Source organism: Lathyrus oleraceus, chromosome 3 (assembly GCF_024323335.1).
Source record: "Lathyrus oleraceus cultivar Zhongwan6 chromosome 3, CAAS_Psat_ZW6_1.0, whole genome shotgun sequence".
In the NCBI taxonomy this organism is placed as follows: Eukaryota; Viridiplantae; Streptophyta; class Magnoliopsida; order Fabales; family Fabaceae; genus Lathyrus; species Lathyrus oleraceus.
This window is the reverse complement of record NC_066581.1, coordinates 405,348,790-405,371,592: the sequence shown is the minus strand read 5'-3', so window position 1 is coordinate 405,371,592 and position 22,803 is coordinate 405,348,790. Positions and strand designations below refer to the sequence as shown.

Here is a 22,803-nt window from a genome sequence, read left to right as displayed (position 1 = left end):
GTGTTAATGCTATTGATTTGTGTTGCTGAATTTTTACCTTTAGCCGTGTCCATGTTGACCTCTTGTGGTCAACTTTTCTCCATGATTAAGCTATTATTGTTACTAAAACAAGATACCATGTTATTTTACACATTCCATACTTGAATTTTGGTTTTTATTTCATCTCATTTGGTGCCCTATGGTGGTTGTAATCTTGAGTGGAAAAGTGAAAAAAGTCACTGCATGTGCTGCGTTTTTCATGCATGGCGTTAGGGTTCCAAGTTTTGTGGAAGAAGATGCACGCGTGTCGCTTCAATAGCCGTTGGATCAGGCACTGGTCTTTTAATCGTGGCCATCCATTTCGTTTTGTCCGGTAGTGTCTTAAAATGCCTTGTCCAATTGACATGAGGTTACATGATTTCTTTTAATTAAATGTTATTTCATCTTTGTCACATGCTGAATTATTTAATTGTGGATTGGGCCAGCGCATTTTACTTCCAACACCACCCTTTCCTGGCCCATTAACACTAACACACTCTATTTTTATTTTTTTATTTTAATTTCCATTTAATTTCTGTTTGGATTTTAATTCTTTAAAAATATTTTCTTTATTCTTAAAAATCCCAAAAAATATTTTTCACGTTTTTTAATGTCTTATTTAATTTTATTTAATTTTTATTTTCATATTTATTTAATATTGATATTTTGTATTAATTATTTATTTCAAGTGGTTCATTTCAACACACTTATTTTTCTTGATTTTATTTCTATGTCTTAAAATTATTTTTAGCTTTTGATTTTTGGGATGAAGGTTGACCAATGTCCCATGGTCAACCTGACCTTTTCTTGGAATTTTATTTCCCATTTTTAATTTATTTTGGATTTATTTTTGACCTAGTTTGTTTGGTTGACTTTTGCTTTGACCTTTGTTTTATTTCAATTAATTTATACATTAATTTTCATTATTTTTAAAATCTTTTTGGGGGATAATGATGTCCTGACCCCACCTCATTTATTTTAATTTTTCATAATTTTCTTGATTAATTTGCTATTTATTTCATATTTTTTAAGTTAACTTGACTTTTCAGTTGACTTTTCTATGATCGATGTTTGACTTAGGGATTGCTTATGGCAATTGAAGAGATATTTTGATCCTCCCTTGTCCATCTCATATGCCATGTATTAGAGGCCTTTCATCTTGATTTTATTTGGTCCTTACCTCATTTCCCGATTAAATTATTCAGTGATCCTTCTTGTACATCTTTTCATCTGTCTGATTCATCTGTTATTTGTTATACTTGTTTCTTTCATCCATGCATACTTATGCTTGATTGTTTAACATGTTCATACCTCCCATACATTATTTAATGCTTCATTATTTCATTCTTTGAGTCTTGGACTTGATTATATACTTGTTTATTTATCTGATCTGATTAATGACTGTTGCTTACTTGTATGATGTATGAGGCATATATATTCTTGTTATTTGATTGTCATGAACAATCCCCATTCATAACAAATGTACCCCTCTCCCATGAAGTGTATAACATTTATCCTTTCATTCTTTATTCATCTGTTAATACAAGAATTAAAACGAACATCCGATAACCATTTCAAAACAATATCAAAAGCTCGATCCAACGCCGGGTAATCATTTTCAAAACTTAACAGAACCAACACGTATTCATCCATCCTTTTGTAAGTCAATTGCTTCGTGCATCGCTATTTCTCTTGTAAGTCGATTGCTTCAGGCATCGCCACCTACCTGTAAATCGATTGCCTCAGGCATCGGCATCTACCCTTATCCGTGACTCCTCTCCTCGCTCCATCCGTCGACTTTTGTTCCGTTTAGGTAGCACCCATTAGGTAGAACCCTTTGCATGATAACATAGGTAGAATTCCCTTATTCTTTGCATGCTAACATTAGGTAGATGTTTCCCTTTGTAAATCCTAACACATAGGTCCACATTGCATGACAACTCTAGGGCAGAGCTTCCCCACTTTTTAGACCTTCCGTGCGTCTCCGATCTTGTGGCATGATAGTCCGTTCTATTGCAAAGAGGTAACTGCCTAAGACTCGATTCAGCGAGCTGCGACACCTACTGCTAGGACGTTGAACACATTGCCCATCTTTCTTTGACACAATTGGTGTCTTCTTTTGTAAGACCATGTTCAGATGGCAATCCTTAACCCCTAGTTAGGTGAACTACGACAACTCTGATTCTCATATTCAGATGAGATACGTAGGCAGTGAATGCGACCTTCTTGCGAGTCATTTTCTTTTTATTTTCTTTTAGTAAATTGTACATTAGATAAACCTACACCCTTTAGACTAGAACAACAAGAGTGGATCCCGTAGAGTACTACGGATGCGTAGGGGTGTTAATACCTTCCCTTCGCATAATCGACTCCCGAACCCAAGATTTGGTTGCGAGACCTTGTCTTTTCCTTTTTTCTTCAAGTTTTCTTCGATTGTTTCCTTTCCCTCCTTTGGGATAAATAAAGAACGGTGGCGACTCTTCTGTCTTTCTTTTTTCGTCGGTTGTTTTTTTGCATATAGGTTGCGACAGTATTCAAACCATATTGTCAGGCATATCTGTGACAGAAAGGTAACATTAGTTGGATTCATTAATTTATTTTTTACGTTAATTTTAATTGACAAATTTTTGACATTGTTTTTTTTTCACGAGCGTGATCCGTAGAAGTTTATTAACCATGGGCAGAAGATTGCTAGCTTTCCTCAACCGAATGATGATTGGTTTTAGATAGTTTTGTCCTTATCTTGTCTGAAGGACTTGTGCATGACCGATAATAGTACGGTCAACCACGAGATACTTAATTCATTCATCGAGATATGGCACTTGGAGACCCTGTTATTTCATATCCCGCTTGGTGAGATGTCTATCATGCTCGACAATGTCTCGAGTTTGCAACATATTTCGATTAGGAGGAGACTCATAGATCTTGGGAGAATTATCAAAGATGAGGAACTCGAGATGATGGTAGATCATCTATAGGCTAACCCAGGGGAGGCGAAGGACGAGTTAGATAGGACCAGAGGTGCTCTTGCTAGGTTTGAATACCTGAAGAAGATATATGAGACCGAGATCCTTAGAGCAGAGCATGCTGCAAGTGATCACGAGCAAGTGTGCTCCACAGAGCGCATGTTATTAGAGCATACCTGCTATATTTGATTGGCACTTTCATTTTTATGGACAAGAGTGTCACTTATACAGACATCGTCTACTTATGATACTCCCTGAATTTTGAGCGGATCCATGAGTATAACTGGGGGGCCGCTTCTTTGGTCTACCTGTACTCAAAGTTGAGAGAGGGCTGTATGTAGAAGACGAAGTAGGTCACAGGAAGCGTGACACTATTGAAGGTAATAATTATTGTTCTTTTAATGTTTCTTTGTCATTTTCATTTCATCTTCATGCAAAGTTATTACTGATAATTCGTGTGATCCATACTTTTTATTTTAGGCTTGGATCCTCTAGCACTTCTCGCGCATCTCCGTTTGAGCGAGTATTGAGACTTACACTGAGGATATGCCATATACTACTGCTTTTCCCCGCTCATAGGAAATCAGGTGACTGAGCCTTTCAGAGTGTATCTTGACCGTTTGGTTGCTGAGGACATGCATTTCAATAGCTATGTTGATCACTGTCAGATGCATCCATTTGACTAGATAATGTTATACTCTGGATGGTTGGCCTGCAGATTACGTCCCACTGCTCCTCATCTTCTCGAGTGCGTCATGCAGCAGTTCGGCTACACTCAGACCATTCTTAGACACCCTGTTATTTATGTTCCTCCTTCCTTGACACGTAGACAAATAGATGACATGTTTGTTGATTTTGAGAGTCATCTGATACCAGAAAAGGCACATAGTATCATAGTCGTGAACAACTTGAGCTACGTCGATGTATCGGAGACAGCGCCGGAGGATGGGGGGATCGATGGCCGAGGAAATAAAGGAGGCATAGAAGGTAGATGTGAGATAGTCAGATATACACAATAGTACATTAGTATATAACCAAGGACAAAGTCACATTGTCAAAAGTGTAGGCATGTGCCCCCACTTTGTTTTCATTTATACATAGTATAGCCATATATTGTTCCTAAAATATAAGTATAATAATTCATAATATATATGCAACTATTAAGTTATATATCTCTCCACTCCCTTTCTTTGTTTTTCATTTGTTTAACTTAACGATATATATATCTATATATATATATATATATATATATATATATATATTATATAATCTATATATTATATATATATATATCTATATATATATATATATATATATATATCTATATATTCTTTTCTTTTTCCATGTTAATTTTTTAAAGTACACATATACGATATTTTACACTTAAATTTTGCATAATTATGTATTTTTAACTATAAAATATGATATTCTAATTTAGAAATTATTTCAATTATTTATTTTATTTTCTTAAGAATTTAATTGATATATATTGATAGTCTAACTAATTTTTACACGGTGTATTAGTCATATGATGCGTGGCTTTTCGCAAGTATACGAACGCGTCAGAGTAATATAAAAGATTGTCGAATCCACAGAGACCAAGTGTCAAGCTATCGTTATCTATTATTATGGTGTTTATCTAAGGCAATCAAAATAGGGGTTTTTAGAGTGTGCAATAAAATTTAAAGTGTTGAATAAAGTTCAATTAATAAAGACAGACTCGAATGTAATTCACATAATCAATTAATAATCCAAGTACTTGCTAATAGAACTACTTATGGGCAGTGTTTCCTACTTTGAAAAGAACCAATTTAACAGGAACTGTCGCTTTCGCGTATTCAGAACCAAGTTGTACTCCCTAATCAAACCCTCTTACTGTCACTTATAAAAAGGCACGCATTGCGTTAGAGTAGTAAACCTATTTTTAAGAAATATAGTATCTTGACTAAGTTGAAAAGTATTTTAACCTGGATTTCTTAACCAAAAGAGGTTCTCACGAACCAGACTCTAAACTTATAAACGCGTCCGAAAATATTTTTAAAATCTCCTTTCTTCTTAAGTTAAAAACTCCTAATGAACTAAACAAAGCGCTTTCGATGTTTTTGAAATAGTTAAAAACAATTAAGTTTAAATAGACGTTAGACGGCTTTTGATCCTACCCAACGGAAATTAAGTGCGGGAAAACTTAAGTTGAAAGTTAAAATAGCCCTTAAGTGTTTCTACGAACAATTGTACGGATTATCGGTTCAATTACGATCCTTACATTCTAACGTTATAGATTTAGTTAGACATGGTAAAATAAAAGTGCATTGATTTAAATAAAATTAGTGCGAGTGCGGAAAGTAAATAAAAGTAGTGCGAGTGCGGAAAGTAAATAAAAGTAGTGCGAGTGCGGAAAGTAAATAAAAGTATTGCGAGTGCGGAAAATAAATAAAAGTAAAGCGAGTGCGAGAAATAAATAAAGTAAAGCGAGTGCAAGAAATAAATAAAGTAAAGCGAGTGCGAGAAATAAATAAAATAAAGACAGTGCGGAAATAAATAAAGTAAAGACAGTGCGGGAAATAAATACATAAAGGTAAGGCAATAAAAACCTGCTCCAATCGGAGGGTTGAATAAAATGCAAAGCGGAAATGAAAATAGCGGCAGGATTAACTTCCTTCCAAAGTGCTCCAAACTCGATTACAGACTCGATCACAAACTTGATTACACAATTGTGGTAACACCCCAATGCGAAACCATTACCACTTTAAAATACTAAATATATGCCTAAGTGAAACAAAGTTTGTTCTAAGTTTGCCTTTGCTCTAAGTTTGGATGCTTAAACAAGTGAATTCGAGTTTCTATTTATAAGCAAGTAAAATGATGGAAATGACAAGGATGCCCTTCAATTTGAATTTGGGAGGGAAAACTTTTCCTCTTGTGGCGCCTGCCACAAGGCCATGACGCCCGCCACAAGGCCATGGCGCCCGCCACAAGGCCAATCTGTGGCGCCTTAGTGGAAGTAGTGGGGAACATGGCAGTTGAGGGAAGTTGAGCTAGGACACGTCATGGCAGGGTCTATGGCGCCAGCCACAGTGGGAGCCACAAGTACAAAATGCTAAATTTTAGGGTTTTTAGCTCTTTTCCACTCCTTTTCTCGATCGGGACTCCGATTAAAGTAAAAACCTGAAAACAAAGAGAAACATAGTAATAACACAACAAAATAACAATAAAACTACTAAAATGCATGCGAAATCGGAGTCAGAAATATGGTAGATTTCAGTGTCATCAAACACTCCCACACTTAAACCTTTGCTTGTCCTCAAGCAATACATTAACAAGCTCATAGAAGAAAAACTGGTGTAAACGAGTGCTTCAGGTTAAAAAGGTTCTAAGTTCAAGTCGGGATGCAGTGATAGGTACTAACTGAGTGAACTAAGGGTATCATGATGACACTAATCCGCAAATACACAGACATAAACTCCATTCCTATATTAACCAACCCATATTATCCCACAATACCTAGACCTGCCTCTTTATCTCTTTTTGTGTCCTTTTCATTCAGGCGCAATCACATTAAGCCCGTTATCCCTACATGCTTCATAGCAGAGTGACCTGTTAGTGATTATGATCCAAACATGGGGTTCCTGGAACATAAATATGTGTAAACCCTTTTATTTGACCCAACTGCAGTTGTGGGGGATCGGATCGTAATCCGCCCTACCGAGTTCAGCGCCAGATACCTCTGAACCAACTAACAACGAGTAAGTTTTTTCTTTTTCTTTTTCTTTTTGTAGCAAATTTTTACAACTCTTTGGTTTAAATGACTTTGTGAGGGTCACCTATACCGGATTTGCCTTTTTGCTTTCTTTATTTATTTATTCACTGGATCATTCAGTTATCTTCATCGGTCCCCTACGTAGAGGATGCGTAGGCCGGAGCTAAATGCTGGGATAAACTACTGAGGACTTATACTGAAATGATGATTAAGGCCATGGTATATGGGGTTTCGGGAATGATTCTTATATTTACGAAGTCTATGGTGCTAAAACAATACTGATGTTTCAAAAAGTTCTCCCAAGTCACCGCATCCTTACTCAAACCCGTCTTAAAAAACCCAAAAACTTTCAGAATAACACTGTTTTCTTTTGCAAAAAAATTCGGTAGGGATAAAGGTATGGGGAGATTAGACTGTGCTAAACATACATTATATTGGGTGACTCGTCAGACTCATGCATTATCTAAGACACTAAAAGCAAAATAAACAACTAAAAGGTAATAAAAATGAACAAACTATCTAAAAACAACAAAGAAAATAAACAAACTAAACTGAAAACAGCAAAGAAAAGCGATAGAGTCTCCTCCCACACTTAAATCGAACATTATCCCTAATGTTTCGAAATAAGATAAGGGAAGAGTTACCTGACAACCTACTGCTGACCACTGGTGCCCTCGCCATCCTAAGGTGGACGACGGGATCGAGTACGATGACGGTCTCTCTGATCCATCCTGGCCCGTAAGGCATCCTGGGCAGTCCTCACTCCTTGAAGGTTACCCATAATGGAAGCTTGAGTGGCTTCGATGAGTGCAGTATGTTGACGGTGGTATTGTTGCTGACGGGCTTGCGTATTGGTGATCGTTTGCAGGGACTGTAAAACAGTGTCATAGGATATATCCGTCCTCCACTGCGATTCTTGCATGAAGCTCATGTTATCCGCCAGTTGTTGTTGGATGGTAGAGAGTAGGTCATCACGCCTTTGCTCTCTAGCCATGTGGTCACGCCACATCTCTTCTGTAATATAAAAGCCAGGAGCGGTACCCGCAAAAGAAGAAGATGGTGCGGTGTGTGGTGGTGAAGGATGATGGGGGGACACATCAGGTACGGGAGATCTCTCTCTCCGATCATATTCTTCATCAGTGTCATGTCCCGCCTCATCAGGAATGTTAGGAGGAAGAGGGCCCAAAACAGGTGGAGCATCTAAAGCGTAGGTCCAATTCCTTTCATCACGTACATCGGTACGTCTAGTGCATGGTAAAACAACAGATGGGATAGCTACACCATGAACCATAAGAACATAGCCTCCTTCTCTCCTCAATCGACACAATTTCATGTCTCTCAGAAATTTTAGGTTAATTGTGCGATGAGGTAAGGGGTCTAGGGTAGCTATCTCATTGTTCAGGTTAAGCGCCCGAGCAATAGACGTAATCAATCCTCCGAAAACAATTGGTCCCGCTTTATTTAAAGTTAAATCCATATGCGCAAGCATGAACGGGACCGAATTAATTCTTCTATTTGTGAGGCTTCCTTGCAAAAATAGAAGCTCTCTAGCATTTACCTTATTTGGATTCTCCCGGCCAAAAATAGTACATGCCAACAGATATCTAAAAACTCTGATGGCCGGGTTATGGATAGTCGAAGCAAGAGTTCCTTCAAAAGAATTTATGGAAGTGTTTGACAATCTCTGCCAGAAGGAAAACACCTCGATTGACCAATCCGAATCCAAAGGGGCCTCACAAATAGCACCGTCCCCATGAGGGATTCCTAACAAGCCTGCTAGTTCGTCGGTACTGAATTCATATTCAACAACAAACATTCTAAATCGGACAATACCAACTGTGCTAGCAGTGTTAGGATTGACAATATAGATTAAAGAACTTAAAAATTCAATTGTCAATCGCTCATAGGTAGGTTCTCTGTTTGAAAAGATACTCTTCAAACCTAAATTATCTAATAAATAAAATATGCTATGGTAGATACCTAAAGTGTAGAGACAATTTTCATCAACATACCTTATCGGGAAGATCTCCCGATTCTGCAACCGTTCGATACTCTTCCTTTGCCTATCTCCCGGTTTCCCTCCTCGAAGAATGAATCCATTAAACTCCACTGTGTAGCTCTTGTAATGTGACGAAGAAGATGAAGTGGATTGTGAAAAGGTTGGATTTTTATGAAATCCGACGGATGAAAATGAAAATGGAAATCGGGAAAATGATTTGTATGGTGTGAGGGTGAGAAAGGTGGGAGCTTTTTGTGGGTTCAAGGACGTTTTTGCAAGGTGGAAAATGGGATTTTGAGGTTGTAAGGTGTAAAAATGGTGAAGAAAGGGAGTCTGCCCCGAGCTTATACAGACGCTGTGGCGGGCGCCACAAGGCAAAATTCGGCTGGGCCAGATTTTGGTCCTTTGGCTTGGGCTTCTCGTTGTCTTTTTGGCTTGAGGGGTCCGGATAGCGTTTGTCTTGTAATTTCCTAGTAACATGAGGCTTGCATAATTTTTATAAAAATAAAATATGAAACATTAGACTAAAAAAATTAAATAAACTATATAAGAAAAAAAAACAAACATAAAAACTAGATAATATATATATATATATATATATATATATATGATATATATATATATAATATTATATATATATATATATATATAAATTATATATATATATTATATATCTATATATATATAATATATATATATAATTATTATAATATATATAAATATATTATATATTATATAAATATATATATAGATATATATAATATATATATATATATATATATATATATATATATATCTAGTATATATATATATATAATTTATATTAAATATATATATATAATTATATATATATATATATATATCTATTATAGTATATTATATATATATATATCTATATATATAGATATATAATATCTATTAATGTACAAATATCAATGTGCCGACATAATAAAATACCCAAATGCTATGATATAAAATAATGTATGTAAATGCGAAAAAATAGCATAAAAGAGATAAAATAAAATGGAATGGTAAGATCATATAGTAGGGGGTTCGTTTTCCTGAGTGGACCCACGGAGCATGGCTACCTCCTGCCTAAGCTATGCGATCTCCTGGTATAAATAGTCGGCCTCGGTAGCATGAGTGGGATCAGATACTCCCATCTGCAAAGTGAGGTCGACCACCTCCTGTCTAAGCTCTGCGATCTCTCTACGACATTCTGCAATCTGGGTGCGGATGTCTGGGGTCTGCAATGATAGATTGTCAGAGAATACAGTGATCCTGGGAGAAGGTGGTGTAGGCGTATACTCAGCAATAGGTGGTGATCTCGGCTCCTCGATAGTCTCTCCCTGTCCCTCCAGAGCATAACTCCAGTTCGCTGGATCATGCACACTAGTCATCATAGGATCAGGTAGTGTGAAATAATGAATAGCCTCGCTGTCGACTAGCAATCGGAACTGACATGGATGGAAGGAGGCTCTTCTCATCAACCCTCGGGTCAAACAGAAGTCGATATCCATGGTAGTGTACCCACAGTAGGTCCCGAGATGTAACAACTTGCGAGATAGACCTAAAGCGATGGCAATCTGTGTGATGATACCTCCTACATGGATTACTCCTTCGGTCGATCTGGAGACACCGCTGAGACCACATAACAGAAAGTTCCCACATGCTACTAGACGAGACTGGGATGCATAAAATAGTAGGAAGATCTCCTCTTCGCTCAGTAATGTCTCAGCATCCGGTCTTCCTAGGAAGGAATGTGCCAATATCATCTGGAAGTATCTAAAAGCAGGGTTATGTATAGCCTGAGACAGCTGCGTTGAAGGATCCTGGCTCCCTCCACCTGATATATCACTCCAGAACTTTTCCACCTCCTTACCCAGAAAGTATCCCATAGGTGTCTTGGGGATAGCGTCAGGAGTGGTCTGGAAACCCAATAGGTCACCGAACTCTTTCTGGATGAAATAGTACTCAACTCCAAAGAGCCTGAAAGCAGCATACCCATCTGGTCTAGAGTATGGGTTATAATCAAATGAACTGAGGAACTCCAATGTCAAGTTCCTGTAGGTGTTACTCAGGTCGTCAGCGAACTCGTCCCAATGAAGCTGGTGGCTCAGAAATCGGATACTCGGCTCAATGCCCAGTGCCTCCATGCAGTGCTGATCAGGATAACGTGTGGGCGCCATAGGGCGCTGATACAGAGTGATGTAGCGCTCCCTCTGAGCATCATCTCTATAGGCTACGTGCATATCGTCGAAATCCTGCATCCTGTAAAAGTTAGGAAAGGGGTCCTGAAAATACAAACCATTCAAATATTTAGTCTCGGTAAAAATAAAAAATAAAGAATAAAATAAAAATAAATGCGAAAAAGTAAAATGAAAAACCATGGGTTGCCTCCCACGCAGCGCTTGTTTAACGTCATTAGCTTAACGATTAGAATTTATACACCTGTAGTAGTAGGAATGGGTGGATAATTCAGAGTGTGGCTTGAGTAGTAGGCTGGAATGTCTCCTCCTTCGTAAAGCTTCAGTCTTTGTCCATTTACAATAAATGGACTACATGTTTCGTTCTTGATTTCTACGGCTCCGGATATCAAAATCTTGGATACTTCGAAAGGGCCAGTCCATCTTGAGTGTAGCTTCCCAGGGAAGAGTTGTAACCTAGAGTTGAAAAGGAGAACAGGGTCTCCTATATTGAAGTTTTTCTTTACTATTCTTTTGTCATGGTAGGCTTTTGTTCTCTCTTTGTATATTTTTGCATTCTCGTAGGAAGATTGCCTAAGTTCTTCTAGTTTATGAATGTCAAGGGTACGCTTTTCTCCGGCGGTAAGGTAGTCTAAATTCAAAGTTTTAATGGCCCAATAGGCCTTATGCTCTAATTCGAACGGTAAGTGACAGGATTTACCATAAACTAATTGGTAAGGAGTTGTTCCTATAGGGGTTTTGAAAGCGGTTCGGTAGGCCCATAATGCTTCTTGAAGCTTCTGAGACGAGTCTCTCCTAGAGATAGAAACACTTTTTTCTAGGATTTGTTCTATCTCCCTATTGGATACTTCTACTTGGCCACTAGTCTGTGGATGGTATGGTGTTGCTACTCTATGCCTAACTCCATATTTTCTTAGAAGTTTATCAAATATTCTCGATATGAAGTGTGATCCTCCATCGCTTATGACTAAACGTGGTGTTCCAAATCTAGGGAAAATATAGTTTTTAAATAGCTTGATCACTACCCTAGTGTCGTTTGTGGGTGCAGCTATAGCTTCAATCCACTTAGACACGTAGTCTACAGCTACTAAGATATACCTGTTTCCTAAGGATGGTGGGAAAGGTCCCGTGAAATCTATACCCCATATATCGAAGAGTTCTACTTCCTGAATGTTTCTTAGAGGCATTTCGTCACGCCTTGAAATGTTTCCAGTGCGTTGGCATCTATCACATTTGAAAATGCAAGCATAGACATCACGCCACATGGTAGGTCAGAATAGGCCAACTTGAAGAATCTTGGCGTATGTCTTAGAGGTGCTCGCATGTCCACCAAAGGGTGCAGAATGACAATGCTTGATAATACTATTTACCTCTTCTTCCGGAATGCAACGGTAAAAAATGCCATCTTTACCCCTTTTGAAAAGGAGTGGTTCGTCCAAATAGAAGTTTCTTACATTGTGGAAGAATTTCTTCTTGCGGTGGTAGTCAAGATCAGGTGGTATGATATCAGCAGCTAGGTAATTAACAAAGTCGGCATACCATGGTACGCTACTTATTGCTAAGGAATTTTGGGAGTGCTCATGAGGGCCTAGGTTATTATCTTCAATGGTTTCTAGTCTAGCTATCAGTCTATCGTAGGCGAAATCATCATTTATGGATACTAAGTCTGGTTTTAGATGTTCTAGCCTAGAAAGGTGATCGGTGTAGCGGGGTATTCGTTACCGTTAGAGATATTGACTAAATCCAAGGTAAATTATACAAGTCAAGTCGCCACCGCACTTCTATTTATTCAAAGGAATGGTTAGAAAGCGAACAAAAACCTGAAAGTTTTATCGAATCAAAAACTAGTAAAAATGTCAGAGATCTGGGTAAGGGGGTTGGTTATGAAATGGGAAGGTGTTAGGCACCCAAAACATCCTAGGTACTCCTAGGGAGCCCTTTTCACATTTGTTGCAAATGTTGTTGTTTTTTGTGAAAATTTATTTGTGCAAACATGATTGAAGGGATGAGAAAAGAGTGTATGTTTATCTAATGTACTACTTACTAAAAGAAGAATCAAAAGAAAATGACTCGTACGGACGTCGCATCCACTGCATACGTATCTCATCTGAATCTGAGAATCAGAGTCTTCGTAGCTCGGCTACCTATGGGTTAAAGAGGAGTATGCTCGCTAAGACATCGCGTCTTATGCCTACATATCTCATCTGGGATGAAAATCAGAGCAAAACGTAGTTCGACCAACTACGGGTTAAGGGTTTGGGGCGAACGACGTTACTACGCAATCTACCGGATGCTCGACCTTTGGAGACTTACTCGCCTGTAGTAGAAGGAGTAAACGTGTTCTTAGGAGAAGAAAAATCAATGAATTTGTTTGCGTTTTAGGAGCGCTCAGGCAAAAGGGAAGTCCTAGACGAAGGAACCTGCACAAAGTAAACACACAAAACATTGCCTCCTATCGAGGTCTTCCAGCTAAGAAAGCGGTAAAAATACGGGAAAATGTAAAAGTACCACACGGATAAAGATCCGAAGTAACAGTAATTAACGGAACAAGGAAACCCTGAGATCCTTCCAAGCTAACACCATCAAAGAAAGTGAGTCAGTACAGGTAATCAGAATGAACCTCCAGGTGGTATCCCACAAATAAAGTGGAACACCAGGCAAACCATCTCTACAAGAGTCATATGAGCCCTCACAAAACAAAACTCAACAAACAGGTTAGAGAAACAAGATAGGGTAATCAAGAGTTGCCCCCAAATCAAAATGTAACCACATAAATCATGCCATTAAAATTCACAAAAAGCTCACAAAAAGAAACCAAGGATAGGAGGCCTAAACCTCTTGTCAAACACATGCATCAAAAGGGTATCAAATTCACCCATAATACCTCATACATTCAGAGCATTCAAATTAAAAGCATAAAGTAATGGGAATAAGGCAAACCTGACTGGAGAGATTGATGAAATTGAATTGCCCGGTTGGGTTTGCAAAGCAATCTGAGGGTTTATATGAGAGAGAATTGATTCTTTGCCGATGAGTTCCCTTCAGTCTTTGGAGGTTGCTCTGAACTCTGTTAGCTCTTCTCTCACTCTCTTTTTCCCTGCCAGGGTAATAGGAATGGAATGGCCTTTTGTTTCACTGAAACTCTGAATTTATAACCTGATTTTTGTGGACCTGTGGGCTCAAATGAGAGAGGCCCAAGTCCAAAATTTTTTGTTATATTTTATTTATTTATTTATTTTGTTTTGTTTTTGTTTTGGTTTTTTTTTTCGTTCTTTTTTTTAAACACGTGGGCTTCGCCTAGCGAGCATGACAGTTCAAGAGATTCCTCTGAGCGTAGGTGATTCTGGTGGCTTTTCTTGGGACTCGCTAGTCGATCCATTCTGCTCGCCTAGCGAGCATGACAACTCATGAACAAACTTTTGCTCCTTCAAGATTAACGTTTTGACTGACGAATAGACCCCATTTGAACCTGTTGGAAGTATCTCAAGCCATTCCCTTGTGTTAACTGATCATCTAAATAGAACCCACAAAGTGTCTTGGATGATACTCAAGCTTCAAACAAAAGATGTTAGTGACACATTTTTGTGCTTTTGGTTAGTAAACAAAAGTAAGAGAAACAATGATGTATAATTCAAGCATGCTTGGTGATCTCAAACCAATCACAAGGAGTCCCACCCAAAGGCAAAGGGAACCAAGATGCTAAAGATCCTTTAGGCAATGCAAATGCAATGTTATGATGCCATGAGGGATCTTAGGGTCAAAATTGGGGTCTTACAATTGGCTACTACATTTCCAGTGCCTTTTTTATCTCTTATATCTAAATCAAACTCTTGTAGTAATAGAATCCATCGGAGTAACCTGGGCTTGACATCTTTTTTACTTAATAGGTAACGAATGGCAGCATGATCAGTGTAAACTATAATTTTTGCTCCTACTAGATAAGATCTAAATTTGTCTACAGCGAAAACTACAATGAGTAATTCTTTTTCAATTGTTGCATAGTTAAGTTGGGCAGCGTCTAGGGTTCTACTGGCATAATATATGGCATGTGATTTTTTATCTTTCCTTTGTCCTAGAACGACTCCAACTGCATAATCACTAGCGTCGCACATTATCTCAAAAGGTTCTGACCAATCAGGTGATTTCATAATGGGTGCAGATACTAATGCTTTCTTTAAAATATTAAATGCGTCATTACATTTTCCATAGAAAATGAATTCCGCATCTTTCATTAAAAGTCCAGTTAAAGGTTTAGTTATTTTGGAGAAGTCCTTAATAAAACGCCGGTAGAATCCAGCGTGTCCAAGAAAACTTCGGACTTCTCTGATAGTTTTAGGTGGTTTTAGGTTTTCTATAACTTCTATCTTAGCTCTATCTACCTCTATACCTTTTTCGGAAACTATATGTCCTAAAACAATTCCTTCGGTAACCATGAAATGAGACTTTTCCCAGTTTAGCATGAGGTTTACCTCCACGCATCTCTCCAGGATTTTCTGGAGGTTAGCAAGACAATTGTGGAAGTCAAATCCGCAAACCGAGAAATCATCCATAAACACTTCCATGATACCATCTAGGTAATCTGCAAAGATCGACATCATGCAGCGTTGGAAAGTAGCTAGGGCATTACAGAGGCCGAATGGCATTCGTCTGTAGGCAAAAGTTCCATAAGGGCATGTAAAGGTAGTTTTTTCTTGATCTTCGGGGTGGATAGGTATTTGGAAGAATCCAGAGTATCCACATAGATAGCAAAAGTAAGAGTGTCTGGCTAGACGCTCCAACATCTGGTCTATAAATGGTAAAGGGAAATGATCCTTCCTGGTTGCTTTATTTAATTTTCTATAATCTATACACATCCGCCATCCTCCTTCTAAACGTTTTGCTACATGTTCGCCTTTATCGTTTTGCACGAATGTGATGCCTCCCTTTTTAGGTACTACATGCACAGGGCTCACCCACTTACTATCCGAGATCTGATTGATTATACCTTCCTCAAGTAACTTAAGAACTTCCTTTTTAACAACATCGCTCATTATAGGGTTTATTCTTCTCTGATGTTCTCTGGAGGCTTTTGAATCTTCTTCGAGCGAAATCCGATGCATGCATACGGATGGGCTTATACCTTTCAGGTCAAAGATATTATATCCTAAGGCTGAGGGATATCTTCGTAAAACGTCTAAAAGTTGGTTCGTTTCCTCTTGGCTCAAGGTAACACTAATTATAACTGGACGGTTCATCTCTTCATCGAGGAACTCATATCTCAGGTTTTTAGGCAGTTCCTTAAGTTCCAAGGTTGGTTTCTTAGGGCATGGAATATGATCTGGGGTAAGGGATAAACATTCGTAAAGGTTATCATCGATGTACGGTTTCTTAAAGTCATCATCTTCCATTATAAGAGTTGATGGTAATTTAATTGTTTTTTAGATTTCTTCTTGTTCTAATTCCCTAACGCATTCATCAATGATATCTAAGGCATAACACGCGTCTCCCATCACAGGTGCCATAAAATTTTTTGAAAGTATAAATTATATTTTCTCGTCACCTACCTCAAAGGTCAACTTCCCTCTCTTGACATCTATTATGGCTCCTGCAGTTGATAATAATGGTCTACCTAGAAGGATTGGTATATCATTGTCCTCTTTGATGTCCATGACAACAAAATCAGTAGGGATAAATAGCTGACCTATCCTAACAGGGACATCTTCTAAAATGCCTATCGGATATTTAACAGATCTATCGGCTAACTGAAGTGACATCTTAGTGGGTTGTAATTCTCTTAAGTTTAACCTCTCACAAACCGCTAAATGCATTAAGCTCACACTAGCTCCTAAGTCTAGAAAAGCTTTTTCGATGACATGACTACCCAAAAGACAAGGAATGGAGAAATTTCCAGGATCTTTATCTTTTTTGGCTAATTTATTCTCGGAAATGGAATTACATTCCAAAGGCTTCGGATCATCTAGTCTACGTTTGTTGGTAAGGATGTCTTTGAGAAACTTTGCATAAGAAGGTATTTGGGTGATGGCTTCTGTGAAAGGGATTTCTACATGAAGTTTTTCTATAACTTTAATAAATTTTTGATATTGGTTATTGATCTGGGTTTGTTTGAGTCTTTGCGGATATGGTATAGGTGGTTTATATGGCGGGGGTGGTACGTAAGCTTTATCTTTAGGTTTTAATCCTTTTTCTTGACCTTCCTAGTTTTCAGATACCTCTGGTTCCTTTACTTCGTCCGGGGGTTTGGTATATTCCTTATAAGTTTTGGGTTCACTCAATCTTGGGTTTGGTGGCTCATCATAAGCGTTCCCACTTCGTAGGGTAATGGCATTGGCTTGTCCTCTCGGATTCTGTTGAGGTTGTCCAGGGAACTGTCCTCTAGGTGTAGTCTGAGGGGCTTGGTTTAAAGCTACCTGAGAGATCTGGGTTTCAAGCATCTTGGTATGAGTAACTATTTGGTCAACCTTGGTTCCTAACTGGGTAATCAATTCATTAACGTGAATGTTCTGGTTCATGAATTCTTTATTTTGTTGGGTTTGAGCAGTGATAAAATTTTCCATAATTTTCTCAAGGCTCGGCTTTGGTGGTACAGGTTGCATAGATTGATTTGGTCTTGAGGCTTGATAAACCAGGTTGTCTCAGAGGCGCATTATTTTGGATAGGGTTATTGTTTTTATAAGATAAATTCGGGTGATTCCTCTATCCAGGGTTATAGGTATTCGAATATGGGTTCCCTTGGGTGTAGTTCACTTGCTCAGAGTGGGCTTCGTTTAATAGACTGCATTCTGCAGATTGGTGTCCTTTGGTTCCACATATCTCACAATCCGACGAAACTGCGGCTACAGTATTCGGGTTTATGCACATATGCTCGACCTTAAGGGCTAATGCGTCCATTTTAGCTTGCATCATGTCTATAGAGCTTAGTTCATGCAATCCTCCTTGGGCTTCCTTCTTCTCAACTGTCGCTCGTTCCACTCCCCATGATTGATGGTTTTGAGCCATATCTTCAATGAGGGCACTAGCTTCAAGATAAGGTTTGTTCATCAGTGCACCGCCTGCGGTAGCGTCGATGGTCATCTTAGTGTTATAGTGAAGTCCATTATAGAAGGTTTGAATGATTAACCAATTTTCTTAACCGTGATGTGGGCATGCTCGTAATAACTCTTTATATCTCTCCCAAGCTTCGAACAACGATTCTCCTTGGTTCTGGGTAAATCTAGTTATATGGTTTCAAAGAACGGTGGTCTTACTCGGGGGAAAGTATCTAGCAAGGAATACTCTTCTAAGGTTATCCCAAGTCGTAATGGAATTGGGTGGAAGGGAATCTAACCATGATAGGGCTTTATCTCTGAGGGATAAAGGGAATAATCTTAAACGGATTGCCTCAGGAGAAGCTCCATTGGTTTTAAAAGTGTCTGCTAATTGAAGAAAGATTTTTAAATGTTGGTTGGATTCTTAGTAGCGAGACCTGCGAATTGTCTCTGTCGCACTAGTTGCAACAGGGAAGGTTTAAGTTCGAAATTATTAGCTGGGATGGTTGGGTTTACTATACTAGAACTAGGTTCTTCGTTAGATGGTTGGGAGAAATCCTTAAGAGGTCTTTGGTTTTGATCTTCAGCCAAAGCTCTCCTAATCCTATGAAAGAATAAACGTGCGCAAGCGTAACGTTCAGGTTCCGCTAGAGGATATACTAAGCTTCCGCTACTGCGAGCTTTTCTCATTGACCAACGGGAAATAGCCTAAGTCTAAACGATATAACAACAGGGTATGAAATTTGACGAAATTGGTCCCCGGCAACGGCGCCAAAAACTTGATGCGTGCTTTTCGCAAGTATACGAACGCGTCAGAGTAATATAAAAGATTGTCGAATCCACAGAGACCAAGTGTCAAACTCTCGTTATCTATTGTTATGGTGTTTATCTAAGGCAATCAAAATATGGGTTTTTAGAGTGTGCAATGAAATTTAAAGTGTTGAATAAAGTTCAATTAATAAAGACAGGCTCGAATGTAATTCACATAATCAATTAATAATCCAAGTACTTGCTAATAGAACTACTTATGGACAGTGTTTCCTACTTTGAAAAGAATCATTTTAACAGGAACTGTCGCTTTCGCGTATTCAGAACCGAGTTGTACTCCCTAATCAAACCCTCTTATTGTCACTTATAAAAAGGTGTGCATTGCATTAGAGTAGTAAACCTATTTTTAAGAAATATAGTATCTTGACTAAGTTGAAAAGTATTTTAACCTGGATTTCTTAACCAAAAGAGGTTCTCACGAACCAGACTCTAAACTTATAAACGCGTTCGAAAATAGTTTTAAAATCTCCTTTCTTCTTAGGTTAAAAACTCCTAATGAACTAAACAAAGCGCTTTTGCTGTTTTTGAAATAGTTAAAAACAATTAAGTTTAAATAGACGTTGGACGGCTTTTGATCTTACCCAACGGAAATTAAGTGCGGGAAAACTTAAGTCGAAAGTTAAAATAGCCCTTAAGTGTTTCTACGAACAATTGTACGGATTATCGGTTCAATTACGATCCTTACATTCTAACGTTATAGATTTAGTTAGACATGGTAAAATAAAAGTGAATTAATTTAAATAAAAGTAGTGCGAGTGCGGAAAGTAAATAAAAGTAGTGCGAGTGCGGAAAGTAAATAAAACTAGTGCGAGTACGGAAAGTAAATAAAAGTAGTGCGAGTGCGGAAAGTAAATAAAAGTAAAGCGAGTGCGAGAAATAAATAAAGTAAAGCGAGTGCGAGAAATAAATAAAGTAAAGACAGTGCGGGAAATAAATAAAGTAAAGACAGTGCGGGAAATAAATAGATAAAGGTAAGGCAATAAAAACCTGCTCCAATCGGAGGGTTGAATAAAATGTAAAGCGGAAATGAAAATGGCGGCAGGATTAACTTCCTTCCAAAGTGCTCTGAACTCGATTACAGACTCGATCACAGACTTGATTACACAATTGTGGTAACACCCCAATGCGAAGCGATTACCACTTTAAAATACTAAATATATGCCTAAGTGAAACAAAGTCTGTTCTAAGTTTGCCTTTGCTCTAAGTTTGGATGTTTAAACAAGTGAATTCGAGTTTCTATTTATAAGCAAGTAAAATGATGGAAATGACAAGGATGCCCTTCAGTTTGAATTTGGGAGGGAAAACTTTTCCTCTTGTGGCGCCCGCCACAAGGCCAATCTGTGGCGCCTTAGTGGAAGTAGTGGGGAACTTGGCAGTTGAGGGAAGTTGAGCCAAGACATGTCATGGCAGGGTCTATGGCGCCAGCCACAAGTACAAAATGCTGAATTTTAGGGTTTTTAGCTCTTTTTCACTCCTTTTCTCGATCGGGGCTCCGATTAAAGTTAAAACCTGAAAACAAAGAGAAACATAGTAAATACACAACAAAATAACAATAAAACTACTAAAATGCATGCGAAATCGGAGTCAGAAATACGGTAAATGTCAGTGTCATCATCATAACCGTTAAATTATTATATGTGTAATTTTTTCTTTAATCACATGCAAAGTATCTCTTATGAATAATTGTGATGCATTGATGATGTAAATTTTTTTACACTGATAGTGCATACCAATTAATTTTTTTTCTTAATTAATAATAATAATTTCTAAATTTATATTTAATATTGCCCCCACTGTTCAAATTTTCTAGCTTTGTCCTTGTATATAACAGTAGAACTATGGTTTGTATTTTATTTTGACATCATGCTACTTTATTGGTCTCGGTTGTATGGTATTTTTGACATTTATTGATCTTTTATATATATATATATATATATATATATATATATATATATATATATATATATATATATATATATAGATATATATATATATATATATTATTGGTGCAAAGGTAGAATGAATGATGAACGGAAATATTCTATTAAGAGAATGACGGCTACAAAACATGATAAAAGTTACAATGATTGCCACCCTATTTATAAGCTAAAACTAGGGTTACTAGAATAGGATAAAATACTAAAATACCCTCTAACAAACTTAGGGGCTAAGAAAATAGTACAACTAATAAATATGAATTACTTCTAATACCATCCCTTAATTCATATTCCATCAAAACTTGTAACACCAATTCCATCCCTTAATCTGAGAAATTGATCAGTCTTTATAGCTTTCGTCAGAACATCTGCCAACTGTTTCTGAGTGTTGCAGTGTACAACTTCTAACACTCCCCTCTGAACTTGATGTCTCAGAAAATGATACTTGGTTTCAATGTGCTTGCTTCTCCCATGCAACACTGGGTTTCTGGCAAGATTGATTGCAGACTTGTTGTCAATCATCAGCTTCAGAGGTTTGTTTACTTTAATCTTCAGATCCTGCAATAGATTCAGAATCCACAGAGCTTGGCATGCAGTAACAACTCCTGCAATGTATTCAGCTTCACAAGTTGACAACGCCACAACAGGTTGCTTCTTGGAACACCAAGAAATGGGACCTCCCAGAAATTTGAATAAGTACCCAGACGCACTTCTTCTGTCAACTCTGTCTCCACACCAATAAGAATCTGAATAACTCAGAAGTTCTGACTCATCCTTTCTTCCAGAAGGAAATAATACTCCATACTTCAGAGTTCCCTTGATATACCTCAGAATCCTGACAGCAGCTTGGTAATTGGACCACTTAGGTTTACTCATGAACCTACTAACCATCCCAACTGAATAGCAAATATCAGGTCTGGTATTGCACAAATACCTCAGAGAACCAACCAACTGTTTGAAGGTTATAGCGTCCACATCCTTTCCATCAGAGTCAGAATCCAGTTTCTGATTTGTATCAGAAGGTGTGACAGCAATCTTACAATTCTTCAGATTAAATCTCTTCAGAAGTTCTAATTCATCCTTGAGCTGATGCAAAATAATACCTTTCTCAGAGTATCTGAACTCCATCCCTAGAAAGTATGTCATTTTGCCTAGATCAATCATTTCGAATTCATTCATCAGAACTTTCTTGAACTTGGCTATCTCCTGTTCAGAACTTCCAGTCAGCAGTATATCATCAACATATAAACATACCAGAGTCATATTTCCTTCAGAAGTATGCTGAACATAGACACCGTACTCCATCTCACATTTCTGAAAGCCTTGCTTCTTGAAAAATGAATCAATCTTCTGATTCCAAGCTCTGGGCGCTTATTTCAATCCATATAGAGCTTTGTATAATCTGTACACCATCCCTTCCTAATTCTTTTTCACAAATCCAGGAGGTTGTGACACGTAAACTTCTTCTTCTAATGGACCATTCAGAAATGCAGATTTTACATCTAAATGCATCAGAGGCCAATTCCTATTAGCAGCTATTGCAATCACCATTTTGATTGTTTCATGTGTTGCTACAGGTGCAAACACATCAGAGTAATCCAACCCAGGTTTCTGTAGAAATCCTCTGGCTACCAACCTTGCTTTATGTTTGCCAATTGAACCATCTGGCTTTAACTTCTGCTTGAAAACCCATCTGACGCTGATGGCTTTCTTGTCTTTTGGAAGTTCTGTCAGCTTCCAAGTCTTGTTTCTCTCTATAGCATCAAGTTCTTCTTTCATGGCCTTCAGCCAGAGCTTCTGCTTAAGAGCCTCTTCTGTACTTATGGGTTCAGAGTCTACTAACATGGCACACTGAATAACTTCTCCTTTAGAGTCTACTTCAGTGTCTTGCAACATGTCAAATTCTGCATATCTTCTGGGGATGTTTCTGATTCTTTGTGGTCTCTGAACTTGTTCAGAGTCTTGAGCTTCAGAGTTTCTAGCTTCAGATGGTTGACTTCCTCCAGAGCTTTGACCATCTTCAGGGGCTGGCATATTTCCAGAGTCTGAATTGCCACCAGAATCTG

The 22,803-nt window shown here is 38.0% G+C and overlaps 1 non-coding gene across 1 annotated transcript; it reads left to right on the top strand.

Moving 5' to 3' along the window:
• Positions 1-18,073: 18,073 nt before the first annotated feature.
• LOC127133654 (small nucleolar RNA R71) lies at positions 18,074-18,180 on the top strand. The gene has a single exon (XR_007807606.1). It is a non-coding gene; the product is annotated as a small nucleolar RNA R71 (small nucleolar RNA).
• The last annotated feature ends 4,623 nt before the right edge of the window (positions 18,181-22,803 follow it).